The sequence below is a fragment of the Triticum aestivum genome, chromosome 2A (genome assembly GCF_018294505.1).
Source record: "Triticum aestivum cultivar Chinese Spring chromosome 2A, IWGSC CS RefSeq v2.1, whole genome shotgun sequence".
Lineage (NCBI taxonomy): Eukaryota > Viridiplantae > Streptophyta > Magnoliopsida > Poales > Poaceae > Triticum > Triticum aestivum.
In genome coordinates this window covers 319,276,201-319,291,908 of record NC_057797.1, presented here as the reverse complement: position 1 = coordinate 319,291,908, position 15,708 = coordinate 319,276,201, and positions in this window count along the sequence as shown.

Here is a 15,708-nt window from a genome sequence, read left to right as displayed (position 1 = left end):
GTTTTCGTAGTGCTTAGGTGAAGCCCTGCGGAGATTGTTCTTCACCAACACCATCACCACGCCGTCGTGCTGCCGGAACTCATCTACTACTTTGCCTCTGTTGCTAGATCAAGAAGGCAAGGACGTCATCGAGCTGAACGTATGCTGAACACGGAGGTGCCGTACGTTCTATACTTGATCGGGACGGATCGTGAAGGTGTACGACTACATCAACCGCGTTGATAAACGTTTCCGCTTTCGGTCTACGAGGGTACGTAGACATACTCTCCCCTCTCATTGCTATGAATCACCATGATCTTGCGTGTGCGTAGGAAAATTTTAAAATTACTACGTTCCCCAACAGTGGCATCCGAGCCAGGTTTATGCATAGATGTTATATGCACGAGTAGAACACAAGTGAGTTGTGGGCGATACAAGTCATACTACTTACGAGCATGTCATACTTTGGTTCGACGGTATTGTTGGATGAAGCGGCCCGGACCGACATTACGCGTACGCTTACGCGAGACTGGTTCTCTCGACGTGCTTTGCACACAGGTGGCTGGTGGGTGTCTGTTTGTCCAACTTTAGTTGAACTGAGTGTGACTACGCTCGGTCCTTGTTGAAGGTTAAAACAACACTAACTTGATGAACTATCGTTGTGGTTTTGATGCGTAGGTAAGAACGGTTCTTGCTCAGCCTGTAGCAGCCACGTAAAACATGCAACAACAAAGTAGAGGACGCCTAACTTGTTTTTGCAGGGCATGTTGTGATATGATATGGTCAAGACATGATGATATATTTTATTGTATGAGATGCTCATGTTTTGTAACGGAGTTATCGGCAACTGGCAGGAGCCATATGGTTGTCGCTTTATTGTATGAAATGCAATCGCCATGTAATTGTTTTACTTTATCACTAAGCGGTAGCGATATTCGTAGAAGCAATAGTTGGCGAGACGACAAGGATGCTATGATGGAGATCAAGGTGTTGCGCTAGTGGCAATGGTGATCATGATGGTGCTTTGGAGATGGAGATCAAAGGCACAAGATGATGATGGCCATATCATATCACTTATATTGGTTGCATGTGATGTTTATCCTTTATGCATCTTATTCTGCTTTGATTGACGGTAGCATTATAAGATGATCTCTCATTAAAAATTTCAAGGTACAAGTGTTCTCCCTGAGTATGCACCGTTGCAAAAGATCGCCGTGCCGAGACACCATGTGATGATCAGGTGTGATAAGCTCAACGTTCTTATACAACGGGTGCAAGCTAGTTTTTGCACACACAAAATACTCGGGTTAAACTTGACAAGCCTAGCATATGCAGATATGGCCTCGAAACACTGAGACCGAAAGGTTGAACATGAATCATATAGTAGATATGATCAACATAGTGATGTTCACCATTGAAAACTACTCCATTTCACGTGATGGTCGGTTATGGTTTAGTTGATTTGGATCATGTGATCACTTAGATGATTAGAGGGATGTCTATCTAAGTGGGAGTTCTTAAAGTAATATGATTAATTGATCTTAAATTTATCATGAATTTAGTCCTGATAGTATTTGCATATCTATGTTGTAGATCAGTAGCTCGCACATAGCTTCCCCGTTTATTTTTTGATATGTTCCTAGAGAAAAATAAATTGAAAGATGTTAGTAGCAATGATGCGGATTGGATCCGTGATCTGAGGATTGTTCTCATTGCTGCACAGAAGAATTATGTCCTTGATGCACCGCTAGGTGACAAACCTATTGCAGGAGCATATGCAGACGTTATAAACGTTTAGCAAAGCTCGGTATGATGAGTACTTGATAGTTTAGTGCACCATGCTTTACGGCTTAGAACCGGGACTTCAAAAATGTTTTGAACGCCACTGAGCATATAAGATGTTCCAAGAGTTGAAATTAGTATTTCAGACTCATGCCCATGTCGAAAGGTATGAGACCTTTGACAAATACTTTGCCTAAGAAATGGAGGAGAATAGCTCAGCTGGTGAGCATGTTCTCAGAATGTCTGAGTGCTACAATCACTTGAATCAAGTGTGAGTTAATCTTCCAAATAATATAGTGATTGATAGAATTCTCTAGTCACTATCACCAAGTTACTAGAACTTCGTGATGAACTATAATATGCAAGGGATAGCGGAAATGATTCCCAAGCTCTTCGTAACACGAAATCGACGAAGGTAGAAATCAAGAAAAGCATCAATTGTTGATGGTTTACAAGACCACTAGTTTCAAGAAAAGGGCAAAGGGAAGAAGGGGAACTTCAAGAAGAATGGCAAGCATGTTGCTGCTCAAGTGAAGAAGCCCAAGTCTAGACCTAAGCCCGAGACTAAGTGCTTCTACTTCAAAGGGACTGGTCACTGGAAGCATAACTGCTCCAAGTATTTGGTGGATAAGAAGGATGTCAAAGTGAACAAAGGTATATTTGATATACATGTTATTGATGTGTACTTTACTAGTGCTTATAGTAACCCCTCAGTATTTGATACTAGTTCAGTTGCTAAAGATTAGTAACTCAAAACAGGAGTTGCAGAATGAACAGAGACTAGTTAAGGATAAAGTGATGATGTGTGTTGGAAGTGGTTCCAAGATTGATATGATCATCATCACACACTCCCTATACTTTTGGGATTAGTATTGAACCTAAATAAATGTTATTTGGTGTTTGCATTAAGCATGAATATGATTTGATCATGTTTATTGCAATACATTTATTCATTTAAAGTCAGAGAATAATTGTTGTTCTGTTTGCGTGAATAAAACCTTCAATGGTCATACACCCAAGGTGAATGGTCTATTGAATCTCGATCGTAGTGATACACATATTCATAATATTGAAAGCCAAAAGATGCAAAGTTAATAATGATAGTGCAACTTATTTGTGGCACTGCCGTTTAGGTCATCTTGGTGTAAAGCGCATGAAGAAACTCCATGTTGATGGGATTTTGGAATCACTTGATTATGAATCATTTGATGCTTGCAAACCATGCCTCGTGGGCAAGATGACTAAAACTCCGTTCTCATGAACAATGGAGCAAGCAACTGACTTATTGTAAATAATACATACTAATGTATGCAATCCGATGAGTGTAGAAGCTCGCGGTGGGTATCGTTATTTTTTGACCTTCACAGATGATTTGAGCAGATATGGGTATATCTACTTGACGAAACATAAGTCTGAAACATTTGAAAAGTTCAAAGAATTTGAGAGTGAAGTGGAAAATCATCGTAACAAGAAAATAAAGTTTCTGTGATCTAATCATGGAGGAGAATATTTGAGTTACGAGTTTGGTCTTCATTTGAAACAATGCAGAATAGTTTTACAACTCACGCCACCTGGAACACCACAACGTAATGGTGTGTCCGAACTTCATAACCGTACTTTATTAGATATGGTGCGATCTATGATGTCTCTTACCGATTTATCATTATCATGTTGGGGTTATGCATTAGAGACAGCTGCATTCACGTTAAATAGGGCACCATCTAAATCCGTTGAGACGACACCATATGAACTGTGGTTTGGCTAGAAACCTAAGCTGTCGTTTCTTAAAGTTTGGGAGTGTGATGCTTATGTGAAAAAATTTCATCCTGATAAGCTCAAACCCAAATCGGAGAAATGTGTCTTCATAGGATACCCAAAGGAGACAGTTGGGTATACCTTCTATCACAGATCCGAAGGCAAGACATTCGTTGCTAAGAATGGATCCTTTCTAGAGGATTTTCTCTTGAAAGAAGTGAGTGGGAGGAATGTAGAACTTGATAAGGTAATTGTACCTTCTCCCGAATTGGAAAGTAGTTCATCACAGAATTCAGTTCTAGTGATCTCTACACCAATTAATGAGGAAGATAATGATCATGATCATGAAACTTCAGATCAAGTTACTATCGAACCTCGTAGGACAACCAGAGTATGGTCCGCACCAGAGTGGTACGGTAATCCTTTCTGGTAGTCATGTTACTAGACCATGACGAACCTACGAACTATGAGGAAGCGATGATGAGCCCAGATTCCGCAAAATGGCTTGAGGCCATGAAATCTAAGATGGGATCCATGTATAAAGAACAAAGTATGGACTTTGATTGACTTGCCCAACGATTGGTAAGCCATAGAAAATAAATGGATCTTCAAGAGGAAGACAGACACTGATAGTAGTCTATCTACAAAGCTCGAATTATCGCAAAATGTTTTTGACAAGTTCAAGGTGTTGACTACGATGAGATTTTCTCACTCGTATCGATGCTTAAAAGTTTGTCCGAATCATGTTAGTAGTTGCCGCATTTTATGAAATCTGGCAAATGGATGTCAAAACTGCATTCCTTAATGGATTTCTTAAAGAAGAGTTGTATATGATGCAACCAGAAGGTTTTGTCGATCCTAAAGGTGCTAACAAAGTGAGCAAGCTCCAGCGATCCATCTATGGACTAGTGCAAGCATCTCGGAGTTGGAATATATGCTTTGATAAAGTGATCAAAGCATATGGTTTTATACGGACTTGCGGTGAAGCCTATATTTACAAGAAAGTGAGTGGGAGCACTACAACATTTCTGATAAGTATATGTGAATGACATATTGTTGATCAGAAAGAATGTAGAATTTTCTGGAAAGCATAAAGGAGTATTTGAAAGGAGTTTTTCAAAGAATCACCTCGATGAAGCTGCTTACACATTGAGCATCAAGATCTATAGAGATAGATCAAGACGCTTGATAAGTTTTTTCAATGAGTACATACCTTGACAAGATTTTGAAGTAGTTCAAAAGGGGAACAGTCAAAGAAGGAGTTCTTGCTTGTGTTGCAAGGTGTGAAGTTGAGTAAAGACTCAAAACCCGACCACAGCAGAAAATAGAAAGAGAATGAAAAGTCATTCCCTATGCTTGAGTCAAAGGTTCTATAAAGTATGCTATGCTATTTACCAGTCCTATTGTATACCTTTGCATGATTCTGGCAAGGGAGTACAATAGTGATCTAGGAGTAGATCACTGGATAGCGGTCAAAATTATCCTTAGAGGACTAAGGAAATATTTCTCGGTTATGGAGGTGATAAAAGAGTTCATCGTAAAGAGTTACGTCGATGCAAGCTTTTTTTACATCGATCTTGATGACTCTAATTCTCGATCTAGATACATATTGAAAGTGGGAGAAATTAGCTAGAGTTGCTCCATGCAGAGCATTGTAGACATAGAAATTTGCGAAATACACACGGATCTGAATGTTGCAGACCCGTAGACTAAACTTCTCTCAGAAGCAAAACATGGTCACTTTTTGGGTGTTAATCACATATTGATGTGAACTAGATTATTGACTCTAGTAAACCCTTTGGGTGTTAGTCACATGGAGATGTGAACTAATCACATAAAGATGTGAACTATTGGTGTTAAATCACATGACGATGTGAACTAGATTATTGACTCTAGTGCAAGTGGAGACTGAAGGAAATATGCCCTAGATGCAATAATAAAGTAGTTATTTATATTTCCTTATATGATGATAAATGTTTATTATTCATGCTAGAATTGTATTAACCAGAAACTTAGTACATGTGTGAATACATAGGCAAACAGAGTGTCACTAGTTTGCCTCTACTTGACTAGCTCGTTGAATCAATGATGGTTATGTTTCCTAACCATAGACATGAGTTGTCATTTGATTAACAAGATCACATCATTAGGAGAATGATGTGATTGACATGACCCATTCGGTTAGCTTAGCACTTGATCATTTAGTTTACTGCTATTGCTTTCTTCATGACTTATACATGTCCCTATGACTATGAAATTATGAAACTCCCAATTATCGTAAGAACACTTTGTGTGCTACCAAACGTCACATCATAACTAGGTGATTATAAAGGTGCTCTACATGTGTCTCCGATGGTGTTCATTGAGTTGGCATAGATCGAGAATAGGATTTATCACTCCGATTGTCGGAGAGGTATCTTTGGGCCCTCTCGGTAATGCACATCACTATAAGCCTTGCAAGCAATGTAACTAATGAGTTAGTTGCGGGATGATGCATTACGGAATGAGTAAAGAGACTTGTTGGTAACGAGATTGAACTAGGTATTGAGATACCAATGATCGAATCTCGGGAAAGTAACATACCGATGACAAAGGGAACAACGTATGTTGTTATGCGGTTCGACTGATAAAGATCTTCGTAGAATATGTAGGAGCCAATATGGGCATCCAGGTTCCGCTATTGGTTATTGACCATAGAAGTGTCTCGGTCATGTCTACATAGTTCACAAACCCGTAGGGTCCGCACGCTTAACGTTTGTTGATGATATAGTATTTATGAGTTATGTATGTTGGTAACTGAATGTTGTTCGGAGTTCCGGATAGGATCATGGACATGATGAGGAACTCCGGAATGGTCTGGAGATAAAGTTTGATATATGGGATAATAGTGTTTGGTCTCCGGAAGGGTTCCGGAATTCACCGGAAGGGGTTCCGGATGTTTCTCGAAATTTTTGGGTACGAGAACACTTTATTCGGGCCAAAGGGGAAAGCCCACAAGGTTTTTGGAAAGCGCAAAAGGAAATTTTGCGGAGTCCAGGGGCCGGACGCCATGGTCCCTGGCGTCTGGGTCCAGACGCCGGGAACCCTGGCGTCTGGCCTTGGAGTCCGAGAAGGACTCTTGCCTTTCGGGTGAAACCGACTTTGTGGAGGCTTTTACTCCAAGTTTAGACCCCAAGGCTCAACATATAAATAGAGGGGTAGGGCTAGCACCCAAGACACATCAAGAAACACCAAGCCGTGTGCCTGCAACCCTGTCCCCTCTAGTTTATCCTCCGTAATAATTTTCGTAGTGCTTAGGCGAAGGCCTACGAAGATTGTTCTTCACCAACATCGTCACCACGTCGTCGTGCTGCCGGAACTCATGTACTACTTCGCCTGTCTTGCTGAATCAAGAAGGCAAGGATGTCATCGAGCTAAACATGTGCTGAACGTGGAGGTGCCGTACGTTCGATACTTGATCGGGACGGATCGTGAAGGTGTATGACTACATCAACCGCATTGATAAATGCTTTCGCTTTCGGTCTACGAGGGTACGTAGACATACTCTCCCCTATTGTTGCTATGCATCACCATGATCTTGCATGTGCGTAGGAAAATTTTGAAATTACTACGTTCCCCAACACATGTATAAGTCATGAAGAAAGCAATATCAACAAACTAAACGATCATAGTGCTAAGATAACGGATGGGTCTTGTCCATCACATCATTCTCTAATGATGTGATCCTGTTCATCAAATGACAACACATGTCTATGGCTAGGAAACTTAACCATCTTTGATTAACGAGCTAGTCAAGTAGAGGCATACTAGGGACACTCTGTTTGTCTATGTATTCACACATGTATCAAGTTTCCGGTTAATACAATTCTAGCATGAATAATAAACATTTATCATGATATAAGGAAATGTAAATAAGAACTTTATTATTGCCTCTAGGGCATATTTCCTTCACTTGCCCATGAGGCATGGTTCACAAGCATTAGGTGATTCATAATTAAGTGATTCCAAAAGCCCATCAGCATGGAGTTTCTTCAGGCGCTTTACATCAATATGACCTAAACGGCAGTGCCACAAATAAGTTACACTATCATTATTAAACTTATATCTTTTGGCTTCAATACTATGAACATGTGTATCACTACTATCAAGATTTAGTAAAAACAGACCACTCATCAAGGGTGCATGACCATAAAAGATATTACTCATATAAATAGAACAACCATTATTCTCTGATTTAAATGAATAACCGTCTCACATTAAACAAGATCCAGATATAATGTTCATGCTCAACGCTGGCACCAAATAACAATTATTTAGGTCTAAAACTAAACCCGAAGGTAGATGTAGAGGTAGGGTGCCGACGGCGATCACATCGACTTTGGAACCATTTCCCACGCGCATCGTCACCTTGTCCTTAGCCAATCTTCGCTTAATCCGTAGCGCCTGTTTCGAGTTGCAAATTAATCAAATTACTTAAGAACTCCCACTTAGATAGACATCCCTCTAATCATCTAAGTGATCACGTGATCCATATCAACTAAACCATGTCCGATCATGACGTGAGATGGAGTAGTTTTCAATGGTGAACATCACTATGTTGATCATATCTACTATATGATTCACGGTCGACCTTTCGGTCTCAGTGTTCCGAGGCCATATCTGCATATGCTAGGCTTGTCAAGTTTAACCCGAGTATTCCGTGTGTGCGAAACAGACTTGCACCCGTTGTATAAGAACGTTGAGCTTATCACACCTGATCATCACGTGGTGTCTCGGCAGGAAGATCTTTTGCAACGGTGCATACTCAGGGAGAACACTTGTACCTTGAAATTTAGTGAGAGATCATCTTATAATGCTACCGCCGAACTAAGAAAAATAAGATGCATAAAGGATAAATATCACATGCAATCAATATAAGTGATATGATATGGCCATCATCATCTTGTCCCATTGATCTCCATATCCAAAGCACCGCCATGATCACCATCATCACCGGCTTGCCACCTTGATCTCCATCAAAGCATCGTTGTCATATCACCAACTATTTCTTCTACGACTATCGCTACCACTTAGAGATAAAGTAAAGAAATTACATGGCGATTGCATTACATACAATAAAGCGACAACCATATGGCTCCTGCCAGTTGCCGGTAACTCTGTTACAAAACATGATCATCTCATACAATAAAATTTAGCATCATGTCTTAACCATATCACATCACAACATGCCTTGCAAAAACAAGTTAGACGTCCTCTACTTTGTTGTTGCAAGTTTTACGTGGCTGCTACGGGCTGAGCAAGAACCGTTCTTACCTACGCATCAAAAACCACAACACGATATATTGATTGCTTTTTGATCTTCAGAAAGAACCCTGTTCATTGAATCCAATTCAACTAAAGTTGGAAAAACTGACACCCACTAGCCACCTGTGTGCGAATCACGTCGGTAGAACCAGTCTCGTGTAAGCGTACGCGTAATGTCGGTCTGAGCCGCTTCATCCAACAATACCGCTGAATCAAGAATCAACTAGTGACGGCAAGCAATATGTATATACCCACACCCACAACTGCATTGTGTTCTACTCGTGCATATAACATCTACGCATAGACCTGGCTCTGATACCACTATTGGGGAATGCAGTAATTTCAAAATTTTCCTACGCACACGCAAGATCCATCTAGGAGATGTATGGCAAGGAGAGGGGAGAGTGTTGTCCACGTACCCTCGTAGACCGTAAGCGGAAGCGTTATGACAACACGGTTGATGTAGTCGTACATCTTCACGATCCGACCGATCCTAGCACCTAAGGTACGGCACCTCTGCGTGTAAGTGCATCTAGTGCCCCTTAGTGATTTTGGTGTATTGAAGACTTATAGGTTAAGGGACTAATGCGTTTGTGAGTGTACACATGTCTATAAGTCTATGAGGAGTTTGATATTTACAGAGAAATTCGACCCCTAAAAATGAAGTTCTTCGACTGAAGACTTTGAATTTCTAAGGACTTTCTGAAGACTCTAAAAGTAAAGGAATTGGTGTGATCTTGAAGACTTGGTATTCATTTGAGGAACATGAAGCGTGAAGACTTTTGTTTTTGTAGTTTCTGTTTCTCTTTCTTGAGTCTTAGGAAACACCGTACTGTTAAAGGGGGTCGAGGAAATACTAAGGAAAAATTTCCATGTGATGCTCAACTCAAAATCCTACACCTACCAATCCCATCGAGTGAAGCCATTGGAAATCTCATACAGTTCAGTCATATTCTTCAGTGATAGAGACGAAGTTCTTCTGGTCTCTGAGGAATTTGTTTTGACTGAGGAGTTAGGAATCTGCTAGTGCGGATTGCCTACATAGTGAGGAACATGATAGCCCTGAGGAATTTGATTCTCACAATTCCGACCGTTGCTGTGCTATGCGCCAGCTGTCCCAGAATATCTACCCACCTAACGGTCATATCATTGAAGGGCATTTTTGTCTTATCATGTCGGGCTACTCCCTAGGCTATAAATAGCCGCCCCCCTACAACCACTGGCTGGTTGGCTGCTCCGAGAGAAACTGACACTTGTCATTTGAGAGCATCCCATCCTCCGAGGACTTTGAATGAAAATCATCAAGTGAGGAAAACCCAAACCCAAACACCTACAAACCCCAAGTGATTGAGCATCACGGAAGAGATTAATCCTGCGTGGATCCGACGCTTGTTACCTTTGAAGACTGTGCTTCTTCCAGACGGTTAGGCGTCAAGGTCTAGAGAATCCAAGAGGAATTGTGGATCACCGAGTGACCAAGTTTGTGAAGGTTCGAAAGTCACCTGAAGACTTACCACGAGTGATTGGGTGAGGTCTGCGTGACCTTAGCTCAAGGAGAATACGGTGAGGACTATGTGTCCTGAGGTTTAAATACCTAGCCGCTCCAAGCAGATGTACAACTAAGACAACAATTGGAACTGGTCTACCAAATCATTGTCTTCACCAAGCTCACTGGTTCTATTTCCTCAACTCTTTCATTTCCTCATATCTGTGTTTGAAGACTTTAACTGAAGACTTTCTCAATTTCCTCAGTTCAATTTCTTCAGTCGGCTTGTCTTCATCCTGTGTTATCCTGTGCTTACGCGTTCTGTACTCTGTGCCTGTCTTCATTTCATCATGATGACTATGCTTGTGTTCTGTTATGTTTACTTTTGAGTACTTATTCCGCTGCTAGTAGTTCTTCGCTAAGGAATTTCCTCACCTGCAAATTCCTCAGTGAAGAATTCATAAAAATCGCTTATTCACCCCCCTCTAGTCAATATAACGCACTTTCAATTGGTATCAGAGCAAGGTACTCCCTTGTTCTGTGTGATTTTGGTTTAACCGCCTGGAGTTTAGTTATGTCGACCATAGGTATGAAGAAAGTGACATGCCCCATCTTTGATGATCACGAGTATCCCAAGTGGAAGGCCATGATGAAGAAGCGCCTCATGGCGATGAACAGCGAGCTGTGGACCGTCACTGAGATTGGTCTGACCGATCTGTGCAAGATGGCGGAAGCATATGACATTCGCAAGTACACTCTTCTCAACCTCACGGCGAAGGACGTCATATGCTCCTGTCTGTCTCAAAATTAGTTCAGGAATATCATGCATCTCGATCATGCGAAGCTTATCTAGGACCGTCTCTCCGAGGTCTATGAAGGTCATCGAACCTGTCATGATCCTTGATTTGAGGACTTCAAGGAATCTCTCAAAGCGATGACATTCGAACTAGAATCATCATCTTCTGCATCATGCCTTATGGCAAAAGATGCTAAGGTAACTGAATGCTACCTATCCGAGTCTAGTGATGATGAATTTGGTGATGAATTTGGACCTAGCTATGTCAAACTTGCTTCCCTTGCCACTAAACAACAAAGAGCTTTGGAAAAAGTTCAATACATGCTAAATAAGAGCGATGATATGTTGGGTGAAGAAATGGATCAGTCAAAAGCTTTGGCTGAAAGTCTTCAGAGACTTCATACTAAGTATGACACCCTTCAAGATCATCATAACACTCTCTTATCTGATCATGAGAAGCTTTCTTATGAATTTCTTCAAAGAAAGCAAGACCTTGAGAAGCTAAGAGTGAGTTATGAAGATCTTCAGAAGGAGCGCGATTCATTACTTGCTCAACAAATCAGTGCTTCTCAGGAAGAATTTGTTCCTCCTTGTTTGAAATGCATTGAACGTGAATCTGCTAATTCTTCACCTGAATGTTCAAATGCTTCTACTGCTACAAATTCTTCACCTGCCTCTGCTATCACTAATTCCTCATCTGAGGACACTACTAGTATCACTGACGATGCAGGGCTGAAGGAATTGTACATGACAAGCATGTACAAAGGCCTCAAAGGGCATCAGACTCTTTGTGATGTGCTTAAAAAGCAGATCCTCAACAGGAACCCTAGGAAAGAGGGTATTGCCTTTGAGAGGAAACTCAATGCTGATGGTACATATTGGAAGCCTGAGCAGTACCCCAAAACCTCATGGGTTGATGCAAAGGGACCTCTAGTTGATCCATCTAACTTATCTGGGTTTGCATGTGAATCTCCTCGTTCTGATGATGAGTCATATGACTCCAACTATAAACTGTTCAAAAATCAGAATGGTGAAGTATTTGCTAGATATGTTGGCACTAACTGCAGGAACGGTTCCCCTATGAAGAAAATCTGGGTTCCCAAAAGGTGCCTTGAAAGTCTTCAGGTGAATGTCCTCAGGACACCACCTGTGAAGAATAGGAACCCCAGATCAAATTCTTCATATGGACCAAATTCCTTAAAAGGATCAAAGTCCTCACATGAATATCATCGTGCTAAAAACTCTGTTTCGCAGGGAAGAGCTAAGGGCTATGAATATGAGCATTATTCTTCTAATCATCATGTTCATAAGTCCTCGAAGAATTTCTCTGCTTATTCATATGCTTATCCTAACTCCTCTTATGTGAAACGAAATGGACTGGCTTCTATGCCACCTTTCTCGTATGGAGCTCGCAGAGTGATGAACTCTTTGCCACCCCTTCAGATGTGGGTGGTGAAGAAAAAGAACTAATCTCTTCTGCAGGGTCAGGTCTCCAGACGTACGTAATCGTCTGAAGAATTTGCTGGAGACCTGAGTGTGCCTGATAGGACGCAGGCTAACCATGAAGAAATGAACTTTCATTTCTCACGTCCTCATACTGCTTTATTTGTTCTATTGCTTGATGAAATTTATCTGATTAATTGATGTCATATTCTTCACTGATGAAGTATATGAGTTCGTAAGCTGCACTAATTCATCTCCAGGATGATCAACCCAAAGCCACTGAGTGGGTCCTAGATAGTGGATGTACAAATCACATGACTGGTGACAAGAATCTATTGATGGATGCTCCATTATCTCCGTCGCATCTGAAGCATATCATCTTTGCTGACAAAGGCAAAAGTCAGGTATTGGGTCTAGGTAAGGTTGCGATCACAAAGGATCGACACATGGACAAAGTCATGCTTGTCGAGTCCTTAGGATACAACCTCATGTCTGTCTCAATGCTTTGCGATCTTGATATGGTTGTTGTCTTTGGCAAGTACCGTTGTGTTGTGGTTATGGAAGCTGACAATTCCAAAGTCTTCGAAGGCTTTAGGAGAGGAGACTTGTATATTGTTGATTTCTCTACAGGACCACAACCAGCCGTGTGCCTACTTGCAAAAGCTTCAGAAGGCTGGCTCTGGCATCGACGACTTGGTCATGCAGGCATGAGGAATTTGCACACGCTTGCGAAGAAGAAGCATGTCATTGGCATCGAGAATGTCAAATTCCTCAAGGATCACTTATGCGGAGCCTGTGAAGCTGGGAAGATGACAAAGGCTAAGCATCCAGCGAAGACTATCATGACCACCACTCGTCCATTTGAATTGCTTCACATGGATCTCTTCGGTCCTAACCATTATTCTGCAGTCTCAAATGAGGCATCTCAATATGGCTTTGTTATTGTTGATGATTACTCTCGATACACATGGGTACACATTGTTACTTACAAACATGAAGTGCAGGAAGTCTTCAAACGATTTTCCTCGAGGGCTTCAACCAACTTTGGTGTGAAGATCAAGCACATCAGAAGTGACAATGGAACTGAGTTCAAGAATTCTAGTCTTGATGACTATCTTGATGAACTTGGTATTACTCATGAGTTATCTGCTCCTTATACTCCTCAGCAGAACGGCGTCGTGGAGCGCAAGAACAGGACTCTTGCTGAGATGGCTCGCACTATGCTTGATGAATACAAAACGCCTCGTCGTTTCTGGATTGAGGCAATTGATACTGCGTGCCACATCATAAACATAGTATATCTTCACAAATTCTTCAAGAAGACTGCCTATGAACTCCTCATTGATAGGAAACCCAATGTAAGTTACTTCAAAGTCTTCAGTGCTAAATGTTTGATTAGAGATCCTCATCACAACTCAAAATTTGCACCGAAAGCACATGAAGGTTTTATGCTTGGTTATGGAAAGGACTCACACACCTACAGAGTCTTCAACAAAATTCTTCACAAGGTTGTTGAAACTGTAGATGTGCGGTTCGATGAAACTAATGGCTCACAAAGAGAGCACCTACCTACTATGATAGATGAACCAACACCTGAGGAAACAATCAAGTTCAAGGCTACTGAGGATGTCATTCCTACTGAAGAATCTACTGAAGAATTCATTCCAGAACATGAATAATGTCGAGCTAATGCACCTGGAGAAAATACTAAAGAAAATGGTGCTGAAGAAAATGCTGATCAAATTCATCAACGACAACTAGCTCATCCTCGCATTGCAAAAGAAGTGCAAGTTGAAAAGATCATCAATGACATTAAAGCGCCAGGTCCTCTCACATGCTCAAAAGCTTCACATTTATCTAAATTTTGTGGGCACTATGCTTTTGTCTCTATCACAGAGCCCACTAAGGTAGATGAAGCATTTCTGGAGCCTGAGTGGAATCAGGCCATGCAAGAAGAATTACATCAGTTCGAGCTCAACAACGTCTGGGAACTGGTCAAACGTCCGGATCCTCGCAAGCACAATATCATTGGCACAAAGTGGATCTATGGCAACAAAAATATGAAAATGGCCTTGTGGTAAGGAATAAGGCACGACTTGTAGCTCAAGGCTACACACAGGTTGAAGGAATTGATTTCGATGAAACTTTTGCACCTGTTGCTAGACTTGAGGCTATTCGCATATTACTTGCTTATGCTAACCATCATGATATCACTTTATATCAAATGGATGTGAAAAGTGCATTCCTCAATGGTAAGCTTGAGGAAGAAGTATATGTTGCTCAACCCCCAGGTTTTGAAGATCCAAAGAATCCTGACAAAGTCTTCAGACTCAATAAGGCCCTCTATGGCCTCAAGCAGGCCCCACGGGCGTGGTATGATACTTTGAAGGAATTCCTTATGAAGAAAGGCTTCAAACCCGGTTCACTCGACCCTACTCTTTTCACTAAATCTTATGATGGTGAATTGTTTGTGTGCCAAATATATGTTGATGATATTATCTTTGGCTGTACTGACCAACGTTATAGTGATGAATTTGCCTATATGATGAGTGAAGAATATCAAATGTCTATGATGGGAGAATTGAAATTCTTCTTAGGTCTTCAAATTCGTCAACAACGCAATGGCATATTCATATCTCAGGAGAAATACCTCAAGGATGTACTGAGGAAATTCGGCATGCAAGATTGCAAAGGCGTCAAAATTCCTATGCCCACAAATGGCCATCTGTGCACTGATGAAAATGGTATTGACTTCGATCATAAGGTATACCGCTCCATGATTGGTTCTTTATTGTACTTATGTGCATCTAGGCCAGATATAATGCTTAGTGTTTGCATGTGTGCCCGATTTCAAGCTACACCGAAGGAATCACACCATAAGGCTGTGAAGCATATTCTTCGATATCTAGCTCACACACCAACACTTGGATTATGGTACCCCAAGGGCTCGGCTTTTGATCTCATTGGATATTCTGACTCTGACTATGCTGGTGATCGTGTGGACCGCAAGTCAACATCTGGTACATGTCATTTCCTCGGACGATCTTTGGTCTGTTGGTCCTCGAAGAAACAGAACTGCGTATCACTATCTACTGCTGAAGCTAGTACATTGCCGTTGGTTCTTGCTGTGCTCAATTGCTATGGATGAAGCAAATTCTCAAGG